A 17,694-nucleotide genomic window follows, 5' to 3' on the forward strand; every position below is an offset into this window, starting at 1 on the left:
GGGATTTCCTTTTCCAAGGGCGTTTGCAGCTGCGGAGGCGGCAGCCCGCAGGAGGCCAGATGTTTTGCACTGGCCCCTGGAGTCCATCCAGGTGAGGGTGCAAGAGCTGGGGGCAGAGAGAGAGAGAGAGAGAGAGAGAGGTGACGGGAGCTGCTGAGTTAGCCCTGGCTCTGCCCTTCGCTGGAGCTCAAGGACACCTGCAATCTCACAGGCCTGGAGGGGCAGCTCTGATCACGTGGTCACCAGCGTGCAAGGCTGCGGGTCCTGGCGGGGCAGGGTGGCCAGGAGGAAGGCGCACTTTATAGTAGTCTTAGGAGGTAGTCGGGAGGTCAGAGGGTTCCAGGCCATTCTGGGGAGACACAGAACGGAAGCACTGGCATTTTCCTAAGTCACCCAGGTCTTAGCCTCACCCTGATTCAGTACGGATTTGTGGAATGAGAAAGTGTTTGGTGAAGGGTAAATGAAACACATAGTAATTATTGACACCATATAGTAATTATTATTGCTGCCCCAGGCTGGGCTCGCTCTTCATCTGACCTGAGTAAGCTGGAGTGGGTGATGAATCAAGTTCTCACCAGCTATAAATTCTGTGTCCAAGACTTCAGCCTCCAGTTCTGCCAAGTGAGCTGGAATGATCTCCCTCCTGGGTTTCTGGGAGAATTAATAAATCTAGATGGCTTATGGTATACTCTAGAAGGGCCCCAATAGACCCCAGTGGCAGCATTTGAATTGGTTTAACACAGTGGCCTCCAAAGGCTAGGAGAGAGGTAAAGCAAAATGAGAGAAAAGAACAGGACAATAGGATAATTTTCCTGAGGAGAAGCATATATATATATTAAAAATTTTAAATTTTATTTCTATAAAGCTGTTCATAATAATTCATTACATTTAATAGTCAAACACCAATCTCATCACCATTGTATCTTCCCACCACCATATTTAGAATATTTTCACCCCAAATCCCAAACTTGTGGCCCCCAAAGCAGAACTGAAACAATTTTGTATTGCTTGTTATGAATAATCTGCTAAAAATGGTCCCATAAAGTTTTCTTAGAGGAAAGTGTGTGCAGATTGCTGTAGTTCATCCAGGAGCCATTAAGCTCTTGTATAAGAGATTACTAACATGTTAGTTAAACCCCATCACGTGTGCTACTCTTGGTACTCTTGGTACATCAGTGGTGTAGAGTATGAGAGGTCGTGCGGCTGTGAATGCGTCCGCCTGCTCCAGGAATTCTAAAATTTAGAATGATTATACATACAGCAGAGTCACTCATGGGTGAGGCTTGTCTGAGCCTGTGGAGAGCGGCCATGAGCATGGCAGTGATTGAGTTCTGGAGGTTTTTGGCTCTCTGGGCTCTGTTGCGGCAGTGACGGAAACTCACCTGCCCCCCTCCTAACTGCCCTGGTGAAGACAGTCTAGCACAGGGGCTGGAGGCATCTCTGCGGCATGTCATTCTATGTTGCTCTCTTCCGGGAGCTTTATTTCTCAGAGAAGTATATATATGTATGTATATATATATATATACATATATATATATATATATATATATATATATATATATATATTCTTTTTGGGTCACACCCGGTGATGCTCAGGGGTTACTTCTGGCTTTGCACTCAGGAATTATTTCTGGTGGTGCTCAGGGGACCATATGGGATACTGGGAATCGAACCCGGGTCAGCCGCGTGCAAGGCAAACGCCCTACCCGCTGTGCTATTGCTCCAGCCCCTCAGAGAAGCCTATTTATTTATTTATTTATTTTTTATTTTATTTTTTTTATTTTTTGCTTTTTGGGTCACACCCAGCGATGCTCAGGGGTTACTCCTGGCTTTGCACTCAGGAATTACTCCTGGCGGTGCTTGGGGGACCATATGGGATGCCGGGGATCGAACCCGGGTCGGCCGCGTGCAAGGCAAACGCCCTACCCGCTGTGCTATCGCTCCGGCCCCAGAGAAGCCTATTTAACTTAACAGTTAGATCTTTATACTGGGATAGGGTTCTGCCCCTTTTCTTGAATGTTAGTCTTTTCTTTTTCTTCTTCTTTTTTTTAATGTTAGTCTTTTCTCTTAGGGAAGAGGATGGGGTGGGGGTATGGTTCCAGTGGCAAAGCCACATGTGTAGCATATGGGAGGCCCTGAGTTTGATCCCTGGGGTTGGCAAGCCCCTGTGCACAGTTGGGCGAGAACGAAATGTAGCCCCTGTTTTTCTTTAAAAAAAAAAAAGAAGAAAAGATGATAAAAGATGGATAGGTTGAGCAGAATGTTACTAGTTGGTAAAACGACAAGTTTGGCAACCAGATATACCTATGTGTAGAATTAGAGGAAAGAGAATTCTGGTCTGAAGATCAAACCCTGGTGAGTGTTGTTTCCTAGGATCCATACTTGCTGAAGAGTCACTTAGAAGATGTGTAGGGCAGCAGGTCAGGGAAAAAGGGACTCAGATTTCACAAGGGGATGTGAGGCCCATGCTAGATTTATGGTGTCTTCCTCTGCGGAGCGGGTATAGATGTGCCGTGGAGCTTTGGTACTCAGCACATCCTGATGAGATAAACGAGCTTTAGTCTAATTTCCCCCACGTCCAGGAAAACTGACTCTCTGACTGGTGCCCCTCAGTCTGAACCTCATGAATTATTGACAGCAGACACTGGATAGCGCGATGCTCCTCTTCCTCCTCTGGGCTAATGCATTGTGGGAACCCTTCCCAGCGCGCCACACCTGCCCTGGGAGCCGGGGGAGGCTGTGTGGGAGAACCGGAGCCGGGCATCTCAGGCTGTGGGTGCAAAGGCACAGGCCTGCGGGCGTATTTGATCTCTCTACAAGGACTGCCCAGAGGCGGATAGCCAGGTCTAGGGGCAGGGGTGGGAGAGGGAGACCACGGCCCAAAGAACATTTCTGGGGAAAGAAAATTCTGACCTTGGCGCTTGGTCATTGTCCTTTGCGTGGGTGAAAGTTCGATCTTTGATACTGTTATTTTGAATATTATCCAAAATTAATTTTTTGCATAATTATTATTAACTTTGAATAATCAAAATGCCATTATATTCAACCTTATATAAGTTTCAGGTGTTAATTACTGCAAATCAACATCTACCCAGACTATGTTAACTTTATCACTAAGAGTCCTGTTCTAGCCTTTTTTTTTCTTTTTGGGTCACACTTGGCGATGCACAGGGGTTACTCCTGGCTCTACACTCAGGAATTACTCCTGGTGATGTTCAGGGGACCATAAGGGATGCTGGGAATCAAACCCAGGTCGGCTGCGTGCAAGACAAACGCATTACCTACTGTGCTATCGCTCCAGCCCCCTGTTCTTGCCTTTACCATACAGTTGACCCCTTTGATTCACTTGCCCATCACCCTCTGCCGTTTCCCTTCTGCTTTCCGTTCCCTGGACCTTACAACCAGAGAACAGTACCATTTTCTTTGGGCCAGCACAAGGAACACGAGGGAGTAGACCGTGAACTGAAAAAGGTAGAGGAAAGGCAAGAAGGGTGGAAGGTTCCAGTCCCTACTCCTCCTCAAGCTGGAATGTTCAAGATGGGGTGGGAATTCCTTGGGGGAATCGCATGCCTGCGTCAGAGTCTCTTTGTAATGGGAAAGCTAATGGGCATTGGGATTGTTCTTGTATGCATCTCCTCACTGCAGATCTTGAAGAAATGGCTCTGTCATGGGGAACCTCACTTCCATCTTGCTTTGGGGAATGTCTCTGAAGGGAACTCACCTGGGATGGAATTGAGGCTTTGCATTTGCAGCAGCACTCCCAGTTTTGTCACTGAGTTTATTTTCTATGTATTGGACACTGATCCCAGACTGATCACTGACAGGAGTATCACGACAGAAGCCAGGGCCGGTGGCCACAGCTCTTGTGAGACATTTGCCACATGTGACGAGTGCAAAGTGCTTCCTGCCACTTTCCCTGAATGACACCAGTGGGGGTGACATAGGCATTTTTATTTCCATATGTGAAGTCAGAGTGAGTCAGGACACACAGATCTGCTGTGTAGGGGACTGGCTACACTTTATTCGTCTGCCCTAATTGGGGAATAAAAATCTTCACAGAAATTAATTTCCTCTGAATTGAAAATTTACTTTTAGCATCAGGATGCTTTTTTGTTTGTTTGTTTGGGATTTTGGGCCACATCTCACTATTGTCAGGGCTTTCTCCTGGCTCTGTGCTTCGGGATCACTCCTGGTGGTGCTTGGTGGACCGTATGTGGTGCCAGGGATGGAACTAAGGTCAGCCAGGTGCAAGGCAAGAGCCTTAAAAAAATCACCAAGGGCATTTTTATTTGGTATTTTAAAAAGTAATTTATCAGAAAGTAGTATGCAAAATATACAATGAATATAGAATGTGATATGTTTTTTCTTTCTTAAAGAAGTAACTAGAGAGACCAGGGAGATAAATCTGGTCAGGGACACATGTTTTGCATATGAAAGGATATAAGTTTATTTTCATAGTTTTTTTCCCTAGCATCTGTTTTAATTTTTCCCCCTAGAGGTTTCATCCATCTCATCTTGGTGCTTCTCAATCTTTTTCTCAGCTGGTGTTATTCTGCTGCTCAGACCTTCTATTGAGTTTTTTGTACCACCAACCATACTCTTCATTTCTGATTGTAATGATTTTAATTTCCATTCTCCTATTTTCTTGTGACTATTTGTGCCTGTGTTTCTTTGAGCTCATTAAATTTTCTCACCATGGTGTTACTAAAGTTATTTTCTGAGCATTCACCTAGCTGGTAGATGCTGGCTGATTTTTTTTTTCTTTTTGGGTCACACCCAGCGATGCACAGTGGTTACTCCTGGCTCTGCACTCAGGAATTACCCTGGCGGTGCTCAGGGAACCATATGGGATACTGGGAATCGAACCTGGGTCAGCCGCGTGCAAGGCAAACACCCTACCCGCTGTACTACTTACTGCTCCAGCCCCAGGCTGAGTCTTCTGTGACACTGTTTTCACTCCTTGAACTTGGTGTGCTTTTGAGCCTTCCTCATTTCTATACTTCTGCTGTGCTCAGGGTGAATATTTGCCTTTAGGCTCTCCTGTGAATCTCTGAGGGATTTGGCTGGGACTTGTTCTTTCCCTTTCTTGCCTGTCGGGCATGGGGGCTCCTAGTCAAAAGGGAGGGGATCCTGCCTCCCAGAGTCCACAACTGAACCTCATCAAGCCACCAAACCTCCAAGTGGTGCCAGGTACATTGATTTCTGGGCCTGAAAACTCTGCCACCCCCTCAGAATGGGCCGGGCAGTCCCCCTCCCTTTCATGCAGGCCCTGCAGCCCCCACAACAACATCCTCCAGCATATAAACAGGCCAGTCCCACACTTCACTGGACTCACAGCCCAGTGGAAGCACACCAGCTCTGATGGGAAAGTTGCATAGCAGCCCACCAAGCTCATCAGTGAACGACAACTACAACACAGAAGGCTCCACAGCCCCAACAAGCTCAGTAAATCCTCAGTGACTTAGTAACACCCCTGTGAGATGCAGCAATGAGCATAAACTGACTTTTTCTGATCTATTTTTTGATATCTCTATTTGGCTTCTAAAATAAGCTATATCAAGGAAATTATTTTGTGAATGCTAAGGGGGCAGGCTGGGGGTGAGGTGGGAACATTAATGGAAGGAAGGGCATACTAGTGGTGTTGTTGGTGTTGGAACATTGTATACCTGAAACAACTGTATTATGAACAATTTTGTAAATCACTTTGTTTAAATCACTGTCACTGTCATCCTGTTGTTCATCGATTTACTCTAGTGGGTGCCAGTAACGTCTCAATTTGTCCCCACCCTGAGATTTTAGCAGTCTCTCCTTACTCATCTTTCCCAACAATTGGAGGCTTCTTTCAGGGTCAGGGGAATGGGACCTATTATTATTACTGTTTTTGACTTATCGAATACCCACGGGGAGCTTGCCAGGCTCTGCCGTGCGGGCAGGACACTCTCGGTAGCTTGCTGGGCTCTCCGAGAGGCATACATATATATATTTTTTCCTCTATGATTTTATGGAAAATGGGTAGGGAATGTTTAAAAAAAATAAAAGTCTACAGAGAAGTTAGTCAAGAGACGAATCTTACCTGGGATGGTGGGAAACCTAGCAGAGGTCCCGGCATTTAAAAAATATTAAAGTTTCTACTGTTTAAAATGATAAAAATAACAGAAATCCATAATTTATATTTTTGGGTTGTACCTGGTGGTACTCATGAGCACTCCAGACTCAGTGCTCTGTGATTGCTCCCAGAGGTGCTTGGAGGACCCAGCAGTTCTGGGGTTCTGAGGACCCAGGACGCCTGCATGCCAAGTATGCTCTCCAGCCCACTGAGTTTTCTCTGGCCCCTGTTCATGATTTTTAAATGAGATAGAACTCCTAAAATGAAAAGTGGAAAAGCAGCTCTTCCCTATGCGTCTTTCTTTGCTTCCCTGCAGCTCTCGGTCTTGTGCATCCTTGTAGAAGTCACCCTGAAAAATACTTCCTCTGCATGGAATGACACTTTACACACTGTCCTTCAGATGGCTTGCTTCTTTTCTGTTCCCCCCTGCTTCTTTCTTTCATTTCTTAAAATACATTCTTTGAGATTGCTGTGAGTGGTACACAATAGATCTGCCTTATTCTCTCTCTCCCTTTTAAAAATAGCAGTAAAGTATTCCATTGTGTGGAGACTCCGTAATTTATATAGCTAGTCTCCTACTGACGAACCTTTAGGTAGTTTCCAGTGTTTTGCTATTTCAAACAATAATGAACAACCTTGAATGTACACGTATTTTGTGTTTGTTGCAAATGCATTTGCACCCTGGGTCAGATGTTTTACATCGATGACTATTGTTAAATTACCTTATTATTTTTTTTTTAACCAATTCTGATGATTTTGTTGTTCTAAAGCAAGTTTCCTTGCTGCCTTCCTCTCTTACACAGGCATAAACTTTGGGTTATGGTGAAAGCTTAGTGAATAGTGACAGTGGGTCCTGGGCTCAGTGGCTGGAGTTGGGGTCTCATATACTTGGAGCTTGCAAACTGGAGTCCTACTCATGGCCACTCAAATTTGTCATTGAGAATGACTATTAAGAATTGCCAAATTTTAGAATTTTTAAAAAATGGCAGAAATTGATTTTAATAGGAAATATTTGATTTTTAAATGTTGACATTTAGAAATTTACTTTACAGAAAAAAAATACAACAAACCCAACAATGAGTGGATCTGTGGGTGCTAGTGATGGACATGGTGTCTGATATTAATTTTGTGATTTGCTTCCCTGTCTTTTGTATAGCCTATTCAATTTGTAGTCTTTCAGGCTCTCTCCCTGATCTCCCTGGCTTTGGTTGTGGTTTGTGCCCATTTCCAGAGAGCCTGGCTCTGGGCTGTGTGCTGTGCGCAGGCCCTGCTCTCTGTGAGAGCGGGGAAGGTTCTTACAGACACTCACTGCCTCCCTTCCTCACTGCTGCAGTTCCTCTCCTCTGCTTTTTGTCGGGAGGGGCGATGCTGGTAGGGGCTCAGTCTTGAAGCATCAACATTCTCTGTTGCTGGTCAGTTCTGGAACCCCTTGGGGGTGCTTCTGTGAATGCTGAGAGGAGGGCTTCAGGGAAGAAACAGTGTGGGGACAGTCACATTTCCCCAGATGTAGTATTCTTTATTTCTCAGAATGTGATAGCATTACTTCAAGGAATTCTTGAAGATTTGGGAGGAGAGCAAATTGGAGTAGACATAGACAAATGCCCCCCAAATGGGGTGCTTATGGGCTCCTTTCTTTGACATAACCAAATTCTTCTTCCTCCTCCTCTTCTTTCTTCTTCCTCCTCCTCTTCTTCCCCCTTTTCTTCCTCATCTTCTTCCTCCTATTCCTCCCCTCCTCATCCTCCTCCTATTCCTCCCCTCCTCCTCCTCCTCCTCCTCCTCCTCCTCCTCCTCCTCCTCCTCCTTCTTCTTCTTCTTCTTCTTCTTCTTCTTCTTCTTCTTCTTCTTCTTCTTCTTCTTCTTCTTCTTCTTCTTCTTCTTCTTCTTCTTCTCTTCTTCCTCCTCCTCCTCCTCCTCCTCCTCCTCCTCCTCCTCCTCCTCTTCTTCTTCTTCTTCTTCTTCTTCTTCTTCTTCTTCTTCTTCTTCTTCTTCTTCTTCTTCTTCTTCTTCTTCTTCTTCTTCTTCTTCTTCTTCTTCTTCTTCTTCTTCTTCTTCTTCTTCTTCTTCTTCTTCTTCTTCTTCTCTTCTTCCTCCTCCTCCTCCTCTCCTCCTCCTCCTTCTTCTTTTCCTCCTCCTCCTCCTCCTCCTCCTCCTCCTCCTCCTCCTTGGGCCACACCTGGTGATGCTCAGGGATTACTCCTGGCTCTGCATTCAAGAATTACTCCTAGTGGTGCTCAGGGGACTGTATGGATGCCGGAATCCAATCCAGGCTGGCTGTGCACAAGGCAAACCAAATTCTTTTTAATATACTTGAAACTTTATTTAAACACTGTGGTTTACAAAGTTGTTCATAATACAGTTGTTTCAGACATTCAATGTTCTGACACCAATCTCAACACCAGTGGGAACTTTCTTTTTTTTTCCTTTTCTTTCTTTTTGGGTCACACTGGGCAATGCACAGGGGTTATTCCTGGCTTTGAACTCAGGAATTACTCCTGGTGGTGCTCGGGGGACCATATGGGATGCTGGGAATCAAACCTGGTTGACTGCGTGCAAGGCAAAAGCCCTACCCACCGTACTATCGCTCCAGCCCCATCCAGTGGGACCTTTCCTCCACCAATATCCCTAGTTTTTCACCCACCTCCCAAGCCTACCCTTTTAGCAAGCACAAAATAATTTACTTTACATTGCTTGTTATAATGGATCTATCGCAGTGATGTTACTAAAGTCATTGCGGAGGCTGGAAAGAGAGCACAGTGGGTAGGGCTCTTGCCTTGCTCATGCCTGACCCAGGTTTGATCCCTGGTATCCCATATGGTCACCCAAGCACTGCCAGGAGTGATTCCTGAGTGCGGAGCCAGGAGTAAGCCCTGTGCATTGCTGGGCGTGAGCCCCCTGCCCGCCCCCCCACAAAAAAGTCATTGAGGATTTATTGAGCTGTTAGGTGCTAGTTGAGCCTTCTGTGTTAATAGTCTTCTCTCACTGAGTTTAGTAGGTTTCTGTGCAACTTTCCCATCTAATTTGTTGTGCTCCTACTGGGTTGTCAGTGCTTAAATTTGGGAGGCAACTGTGCACTCCAGGAGCTGTGGGTGGTTGGGATGATTCAGCAGCTTCGTGTCTCTTGGAGATTAGCTGTGGAGCTGGGCTGATTATATGTCGGAGGAAACTGGGTGTGAGTGGGGCACTGGGTCTTTCAGCAGGGTCGGAACTCGGCCTGCCCCCATCCCAAGAAGGCACCAGAGATCTCAGCCCAGAGGTCTGACCTGCTTGGGACAACTCAGTGGTGGCTTTTCCCTCACAACCGAATTCTCAGCTCAGTTTGCAATACGGTGGTTCCCCTTTCCTCCCTCTGAGTTTCACTGGCAGGACTGGAGGTGGTGCAGAAGATGGCTGGTTCCTCCTAGGAAGAAGGATCAGATGGGCCTCTGGTGACTTCTCTGTCTTAGGCTTTCCCCAGCCCGGGGCCACACAGGACGGTTACCTGAGCACCTCAGGCTAGTTTCTGCCTGACTCCTCCAAGGGCTCTGTGAACGGTGTTGGTTATCTCCGCGTGGTCAGCCCTGGCAGGTCCTCCTCAGTCCTGCTTCTTCTGGTTCTGCTTCACACTGGTGGCTCCACTGAACCCTTTGGATGTCTGACTCCAAGCTTTCCCTAGAGAGTTCTTCCAATGCAAGACCATATTCTGGGAGAATGCACTCTGAAGAGAGGAGAGTGTTTCCCCAGAGAATCTGTCTGCTTCTTTAATGACACTGTCTGGGCCTCTGAAGCAAGAACTCCGGAACCACAGCTCCTGTCAGGGAGTTGTTTAACGGGGCCTGCAGTGGAGGATGGTGGGGTGGGCTTTGGCAGTTTCAGGCTGGGTCCTGTTTGTGGAGCTTCCTCACGCTTCCTCGAAGTCTTTCTGCTGATGGGAGGTGAAGAAATGTCTTCTCATTTCTTCTCCTGAGGTAACCCATTTTCCAGAAACTTCTGGAGCACCTGAACACATACATGCACACTTTCTCAAGAACCCACTATTAATTCGTAGGACCATGCTGTCTAGGTCCACACTAAAAGAGAACCATTTGCCTAGAAGTACCAGCCTGCCTTCTCAGGAGATAACTTTTGACATGATGTGAAAACAGCAGTTTCCTGCTCCCACTTCTAGAACAGTGTAGAAGGCCTGTGGAATGAGAGGAGTGAGGCCCATCACAAGCCTTGCGCAGGACAGAGCAGTTGACTTCTGTGGTCTGGGTGAGTTCAACTCCTTGAAGCAGAACTGCACCGTGTAAAATCTCTGCAGGGGAGGTGGGGCAGTTTAAGAATGCTATTATCTTCCTGCCTCTGGCAAACCCTCAGGAGTGAAAAGGGGTGGGTGTGTCTGGCTTTTGAGTTACAGCCGCTCTGCCCACTCATTTTGAATTTAACGATGCAGGTTTTATTCATGCTTTTTGATATTTTGTAGAACAAAAAGAAAAAAAGAACCACACAACATACTTTCTCTACCTTGATTAAAATTTTCTTTTTATTTGAGGAAATTCTAGGCTCACAGTACAGATTCAAAAGTTGTGCTACAGCTTCCCCTGGACCCTTCTCCCAATGTCTCCCGGTCTTTCTCGATGTGAGATGTATAGGAAGATGTCCAATCGAGGCTAAGGGGACCATATGAGGGTCTGGAGATCGAACTGGGTCAGCTACAAGAAAGGCAAGAGCCTTACCCACTGTACGATCTCTCTGGCCCGATTTTTAAAATAAAAAAAGTATTCTTTTAAAAATTTATTTATTTTTTATTGTTTCACTGTGAAGTACAGTAACTGTACTTTCATGTTTGAGCTTTACTCATACAGTCATCAAACATCCATCCCTTCAGTGCCTGTTTTCCACCACCAAAATCCCCCCAACACATCTCCCCCTGCCTGTGTGGCAGACAATTTGCACAATACTCTCTTTCTCTACCTTAGTTACCTTCAATATTTCGAGACCAGTTCCACTACCCCTTATACCTGCCGAAAATGCAATGCTAGACAACGTGTTTTGTATTGCTTGTTATGGATACAATATAATGTCCCGCGGTCGCCAGAGGTTCCGCATGCTCTAGGAATTCTAAACTTTTAATAATTAGGATCTGAAGAGATCGCTGCAGCACGTTGCTCGGGTCCAAGATTTGTTTGTGTGTCTCTGGATTGTGGCCGTGTGGGAGCTTAAGTAGACGGTGGCGGGATGTGGCATCATCTCGTATGCTATTGGAGCTTGGGGGGGTGTGAGGGCCCCGCCCTGTCCAGCAGGTAGGACCCTTTGTGGGGCTGAGGAGGGGACGCAGCCGAATGAACAGACGCAGAGACAGAGGAGGAGGAGAAAAGGAGAGAGAGAGCTTTATTCACTGGCAGCTACAGCATTTTATACTTGCCTGCTGTGAGGCAGGTAGTGGTATGCGTGCCCGGACCCCGTACAAACAGTAGTCAATCACAGATTGTGACATGTTCATCTATCATGTCAGGCACGGGTATCGGCTAGTGGAATGGTAAGGTCAGTAAGGTCAGTAACGGCGACCTTGTTAGAGAAGTTTTAATTAGGCCCCTGTTTGAGAAGTGCCAGGCTCTGTCTTACTTGAAGATAAGAGCCAGGATTGAAATATGGCTTCCTACAGGGGGGTAGGGGTGTTGGGAGAAGAAGGTCCTGCTCCTGCTCTGTCCCGTGAGGCTTGGGATTTGCCACCACTGCCAAAAAAAAAAAAAAAGAATTCTTATAAAGTCTTTATATGGGAGAAAGTCAATCATTTGACTCTTAGTATTTTATTGTTATGCAGATATTTTCTTGGTTTGACTTTTGGGGTTGTGCCCTTTTTGGAGGGGGGATCTCCAGAGGTGTTCAGCCACCCTGGTGATGGTCAACCTGAAGGTGAGACCTGACAGTATGGTACTTGGGCCCAGCAGGGCTGGGGGCCACCAGGCCTCTATCAGGCAGTGCTGCGGGTCCATGTATTACTGAGAATCACATAGGCAAGACCTCCCTTTGAGCTACCTCCTGACCCCAACTTTATGTCTCTTTAAAATCATGTAGAAGTTTAAACTTATTTTGGGGGGTGGGTATTTGGGTCACATCCAGTACTGGTTAGGTTTTTTGTTTTTGTTTTTTGACTCTTTACTAAGGAGTGACCCCTAACAGTGCTCTGGGATCTAACTGGGGTTGGTCACATGCTAGGCAAGTGACCTTAACCCTGTACTATCTCTCCAGTTAAACTTTTTATAGGATCAAAATGTCTCTAATTTTTATCTGACAGCTTCTAAGTTTTGTGTCATGTTGAGAAAAGTCTTTCCTACTCCGGGAGTATTAAAAATCCACTTGTGTAATCATTTAACTTGAGTGTGTGTGTGTGTGTGTGTGTGTGTGTGTGAATTTAAGTCTCTGGGCCATTGATTATTGGCTTTTATACAGGAAGTCTGAGTTATATGCTATGCCCTTATTTCTTTATTATATTTTCATGTATCTTTTAGCTAATGTATTTCCTTCCATTAATCTAACTTTTAGTTCTTAAGTCAATCTTCCTTATTTTTCTCTTTCTTTCTTTCTTTCTTTCTTTCTTTCTTTCTTTCTTTCTTTCTTTCTTTCTTTCTTTCTTTCTTTCTTTCTTTCTTTCTTTCTTTCTTTCTTTCTTTCTTTCTTTCTTTCTTTCTTCCTTCCTTCCTTCCTTCCTTCCTTCCTTCCTTCCTTCCTTCCTTCCTTCCTTCCTTCCTTCCTTTCTTTCTTTCTTTCTTTCTTTCTTTCTTTCTTTCTTTCTTTCTTTCTTTCTTTCTTTCTTTCTTTCTTTCTTTCTTTCTTTCTTTCTTTCTTTCTTTCTTTCTTTCTATTTTAGGGGGACACACCCAGCAATGCTCAGGGGCTACTCCTGGTGTGATACACAGGGAGTATCACTCCTGCGGTGCTTGTGGGACCATGGGAATCCAGGGATCAAATCTGGGCCTTCTGTATGCAAATGCAAAGCACGTTCTCCAGAGCTTGGAGCTGTCTCTCCAGCCTTACGTTAGGATTTTAATAGACATTTTAAAGAGTGAAAGGAAAGTGGAAAAGTGGCATAAAATAATTTCAGATAGAATGGCATGGCAGTCCAGAGGTGAGAAAGACAGTGTTTAGTTCGGGTGCTCTGCTAAGTTTCACGAGAGGGAGAGTTTTAAGATGAAGCCTGAGGGCGGGGAGAGAGGTCAGAGCCTGGAGCATGTGCTTTCAGTGCGGGAATCCTGGGTTCGACCTTGTTGATGCCTATTCCCCGAGCATCAGCGGGAGTGACCCCCCCAGTACTGAGTTAAATGGGGAGAGGTCCCCAAAAGAGAAAAAAAAAAAGAAAATGAACTTGAGTGATGAGCAACATTAGTCAAAAGGAATCAAGAGCAAAGGTATGGTGATAGGAAGAGGAGGATCTTGTGCATTTCTGTCATGGAACCATACTCTACCCCTGCGTTTTTGTATGTACAGACATTTTCTTTTGGCCACACTCAGTGGTGCTAAGGGATCACTCCTGACAGGCCTTGGGGTACCATATTGATTCTGGGTGGCCTGCATGCAAGGCAAGTGCCTACCTGCTATTCTATTACTCTGCTTCCCTATATGTGCATGTTTTAAAACAGAGTCAAGAGCACCCAGAAATCTTTGTATTACCAAAGTCTTTGTGTAGCCAAGGCCTGGGAACAACCCAAGTGCCCGTAACAGATGAGGGAGTGAAGAAACTGTGGTCCATGTACACAGTGGGATCCCAACTCAGCTGGAAGAGATGGTGGAAATCTGCAGTTTGCTCCATCTCGGGTCAGACGGTGTCATGTTCTCTGAAGTGAACAGGGAGAAGGACACATCCTGGGTGATATCACTCATATATGGAGGATAAAGAAGCAAAGCAAGGGAGTAGAAAGTGGTCAATAAAAGCAAACCCTGAGACCACCAAGTAAAGGATGTTTGGAGGGCCTGCTCGGGATGGGAGATGCGTGCTGAAAGTAGACTATAGACGGAACATGATGGCCATTTAATACCTGTATTGCAAACCACAATACCCAAAAGGAGAGAGAAAGTAAAAAGGAATGCGCCTGCCACAGAGGAAGGGGTGCAGGGTAATGCGGGGGAGAGGGATGCTGGGACCGTTGGTGGTGGAGAATGGAGAATGGGCACTGGTGGAGGGTTGGGTACTCGATCATTGTATGACTGAAATGTAAGCACAAAAGTTTGTAGGTCTGTAACTGCACCTTATGGTGCTTCATTAAACGAAAATAATAATAAAGCAAACCCTGAAATACTGCTAACAGAACCCAGGCTTCCAAGTGGTGTGGGTGGGAATGAGGGAGAGAAGGGACTAGAGGCAGCGATGGAGACACTCTGGAGCTGGGTGTGGGACAGTAGCATTGTAAGACTAAAATATGAATATTCATACCGTTGTGAATCACGATACTTCAATACAAATAAAGGAATCTTGGTTGTTCTGGGCTACACCTGGGCGTGCTCCTGGGGCCATGCAGTGCCAGGGATTGAGCCTAGGACCTCAGACAGGCAAGACAAGTGCTCTGCCAGTCTGCAGTATCCCTGGCCCCAGATTCATCTTTTGCAGCACGTTGAGGATGTTTTTATAAATCATAAAGGCCGCAAGTTGAGTACCTATTTATTGGCTTGAAATAGCTAAGTTGGTTCTGAGCACCACCATGAGCAAACTTGGAATGAGCCTTCCCATTGTAGGAATCGGGGAAAATGTGAGCAGGTTAATAACAGCTTGCAAGTGGCTGCACTGAGATTCAGATTCATGGCCAGCAAGTACGCTAACAAGCAATAACGGGCCATAAAGCCTCACGCTGACCCGCCAGGCCTCATCTTTGGATGCACGAGCTGAGCTGGTGGAAGGCGAGAAGGAATCTGATTTTGAATGCCTTCCCTCCCTCCCTTCACATCCCATATCCAAAGGCTGACAGAGATGGGAAATACACTCTCTAATTCCCTTTTCCTTGGGTTGGGGAGACTTTGAGGTGTGATTCCCCCTGCTCCCCACCAATTCCATAAGACCTGCAGGAGTGGATCATAGTTACTCTGTATGCAGTTTCTCCTAGACTCCTTCCTGGTCCCACACCCCACTCCTCTTTCTCTTCTCCTTCTCCTAATTCATCCCTTTCACATGCATCTTCCTCTCAGGCAGTTAGTCCTTCGAGACATTTTTGTGTCAGAGATACGAGCTCGAGCTTGAGGTATATGTGTATTGGGTTGCGGTGTGTGTGTGTGTGTGTGTGTGTGTGTGTGTGTGTGTGTGTGTCTTTTTGGGTCATACCTGGTGATGCACAGGCGTTACTCCTGGCTCACGCACTCAGGAATTACTCCTGGCGGTGCTCAGGGGACCATAGGGGATGCTGGGAATCGAACCTGCGTCGGCCACATGCAAGGCAAACGGCCTAATCACTGTGCTATCGTTCCAGCCCCTGGGTTGCTCTTTCACATGTACTTCTTAGTGTATAGACACGACCTTGAAACACCACTGCCTGGTACCATATCAAACTGTTTCTGTGCTTGTAGTTCACTAAGCTGGAAAGTTTCTGGGGGTCGTGTGCCCCCCATCAGAGCTGCCGTTTTGATTGCAAGTCTTATTGTCCATGCAGTTCCCATTCCCGAGACGTAAAACAGATGGAGCAGAAAGTTCAAGTCTTAGTTCTAGAGAATACCATCAACTTTCACACAATTGGCGAGGCTGCTCTCGGAGCGCCTTTGCCTACTCAGCCTGCCAACTGGCTTTCAAAGTCCACCTCTCCCTCCCCAGAGATTGAGAAATAGTGGTGTAAAGGTCATGGGGGTGGTGGTGACATTTTTTTCTTTCTTTTTTTTTTTTGCAGATGCAGGAAGACCAGGTTTGCCTTGAGGAAGAGCCAGCAGGAGTCTGCTCACAGGGCAGGGCTGTCATCCTGGAGCTCTGGGAACAGCTCGGCTTAGAGAGGAGAGGAGAGAGAGAGGCGGAGAGTCGAAATCGGTCTCCATGCATCCCTGAAGCCAATGCAGTTAGGGAATGAAGGAGGGCTCGTTAGTAAGCACAGACTTACTAAGCACCTGTGAAATCTGGCGAAGGCATCAGCTGAGCTCATGTTGGTCTGTTGGTGGGGGATCTGGATTGCCAGAATCCACTGCGGGGCGGAGCGTGGGGTGGGGGGGCAGACAGTAAGGCTGAAATTGGTTGCAGTGAGGCAATGGAAAAGGCCAGCGTCACCTCCCCCGCCCCGCTTGGGAGCTCTGCCATCCAGATGTCAGCTGACAGTCCTGCGTGTCCGTTCACCATGTCAGCGGGCTTTGTATTTAGAGCCAAAGAGAAGTATGTCACACACCCGGTGGAATGATGAGGCGGAAAGCAAAGCAAGAAGATAGCTCGTCAAGCAGGATGGAGACAGCTACAAGCGCAGCATTGGCGGGGTTTGGGATTGCCCCAGGGACGAGGCAGGCTTTCTGGTAGACATGCACCCCCTGGACACCCCGAGTTGTGCTGGGCATGGGGAGGGCTGGTGACAGATCCTCAGCACCAGCCCAGGCCTCACCCGCCCCGCCTGCTGCCCTAGGTGGGAGGTCCGGGGCAGGGACAGGCCTCACATGTGCAAGAGCATGTTGCCATGGAGATGCATCTGCTGGCTTCCGAGATGGAGCCATTCCCATATGAGTGTCGGTTTCGAGAGTCACTTACTGACTCTGTTGTCTCTCCTTGTTCCTGGATGAACATCTGAGAGCCGCACTAGGGCTCAGAGAGGTCCAAGCTGGAAGGGGCGGTCGGATCTCTTGAGCTCTGAGACCTCCGAGGGGAGTTGAGCCTCACTCGATAGACTTGGGCTTGAGGCTGAGATGGCACCCTGTGGTGGATCACTCCAGGCTGATTCCTGGCTGGAAGCAGCAGACTTTGTTATTGGGGAGACTCTGTTTTTATCATTAAGATATGTATGTACATGGGGCCGGAGCGATAGCACAGCGGGTAGGGCGTTTGCCTTGCACACGGCCAACCCGGGTTCGATTCCCAGAATACCAGATAGTCCCCCAAGCACCTCCAGGAGTAATTCCTGAGTGCAGAGTCAAGAGTAACACCTGAACATCGCTGGGTATGACCCAAAAGGCAAAAAAAAAAATTAAAAAAGATATGTATGTACATATATGTAAATGCACCCACATAAATATATACAAATATTATTTTTTTTGGGAACCCTCCCTACCTAATTAGTCTTGGGGGTCACTTTCAGGATACATGACCTGGTAGTATGGGCCTGACAGGTCAGTACTTGGCTGCATGGTGCTGGGGTCACTTGGGACACATCTGGCAGTGCTGGTGGGGAATGTGGTGTCAGGGATTGAACTCAAGACCTTGTGCATGCAAAACATGGGGTCCAACCCTTTGAGCTATTTTCCTGCCTCTGTTACTCGTGAGAGTCTGGCATTCAACAATTAAAGGGATGTTTTGAGGGGGTGATTAGGAGAAGTCTTTGACTCTAGTAAGCAGAGCAGGGGTGGAGGTATCATGCCCTTAGCCCTAGTTTTTATTTTTTTCAGAAATTATTTATTTTAAAAATTGAATCACTGGGGCTGGAGCGATAGCACAGCCGGTAGGGCGTTTGCCTTGCATGCAG

Source organism: Sorex araneus, chromosome 3, assembly GCF_027595985.1.
Source record: "Sorex araneus isolate mSorAra2 chromosome 3, mSorAra2.pri, whole genome shotgun sequence".
NCBI classification, from domain to species: Eukaryota; Metazoa; Chordata; class Mammalia; order Eulipotyphla; family Soricidae; genus Sorex; species Sorex araneus.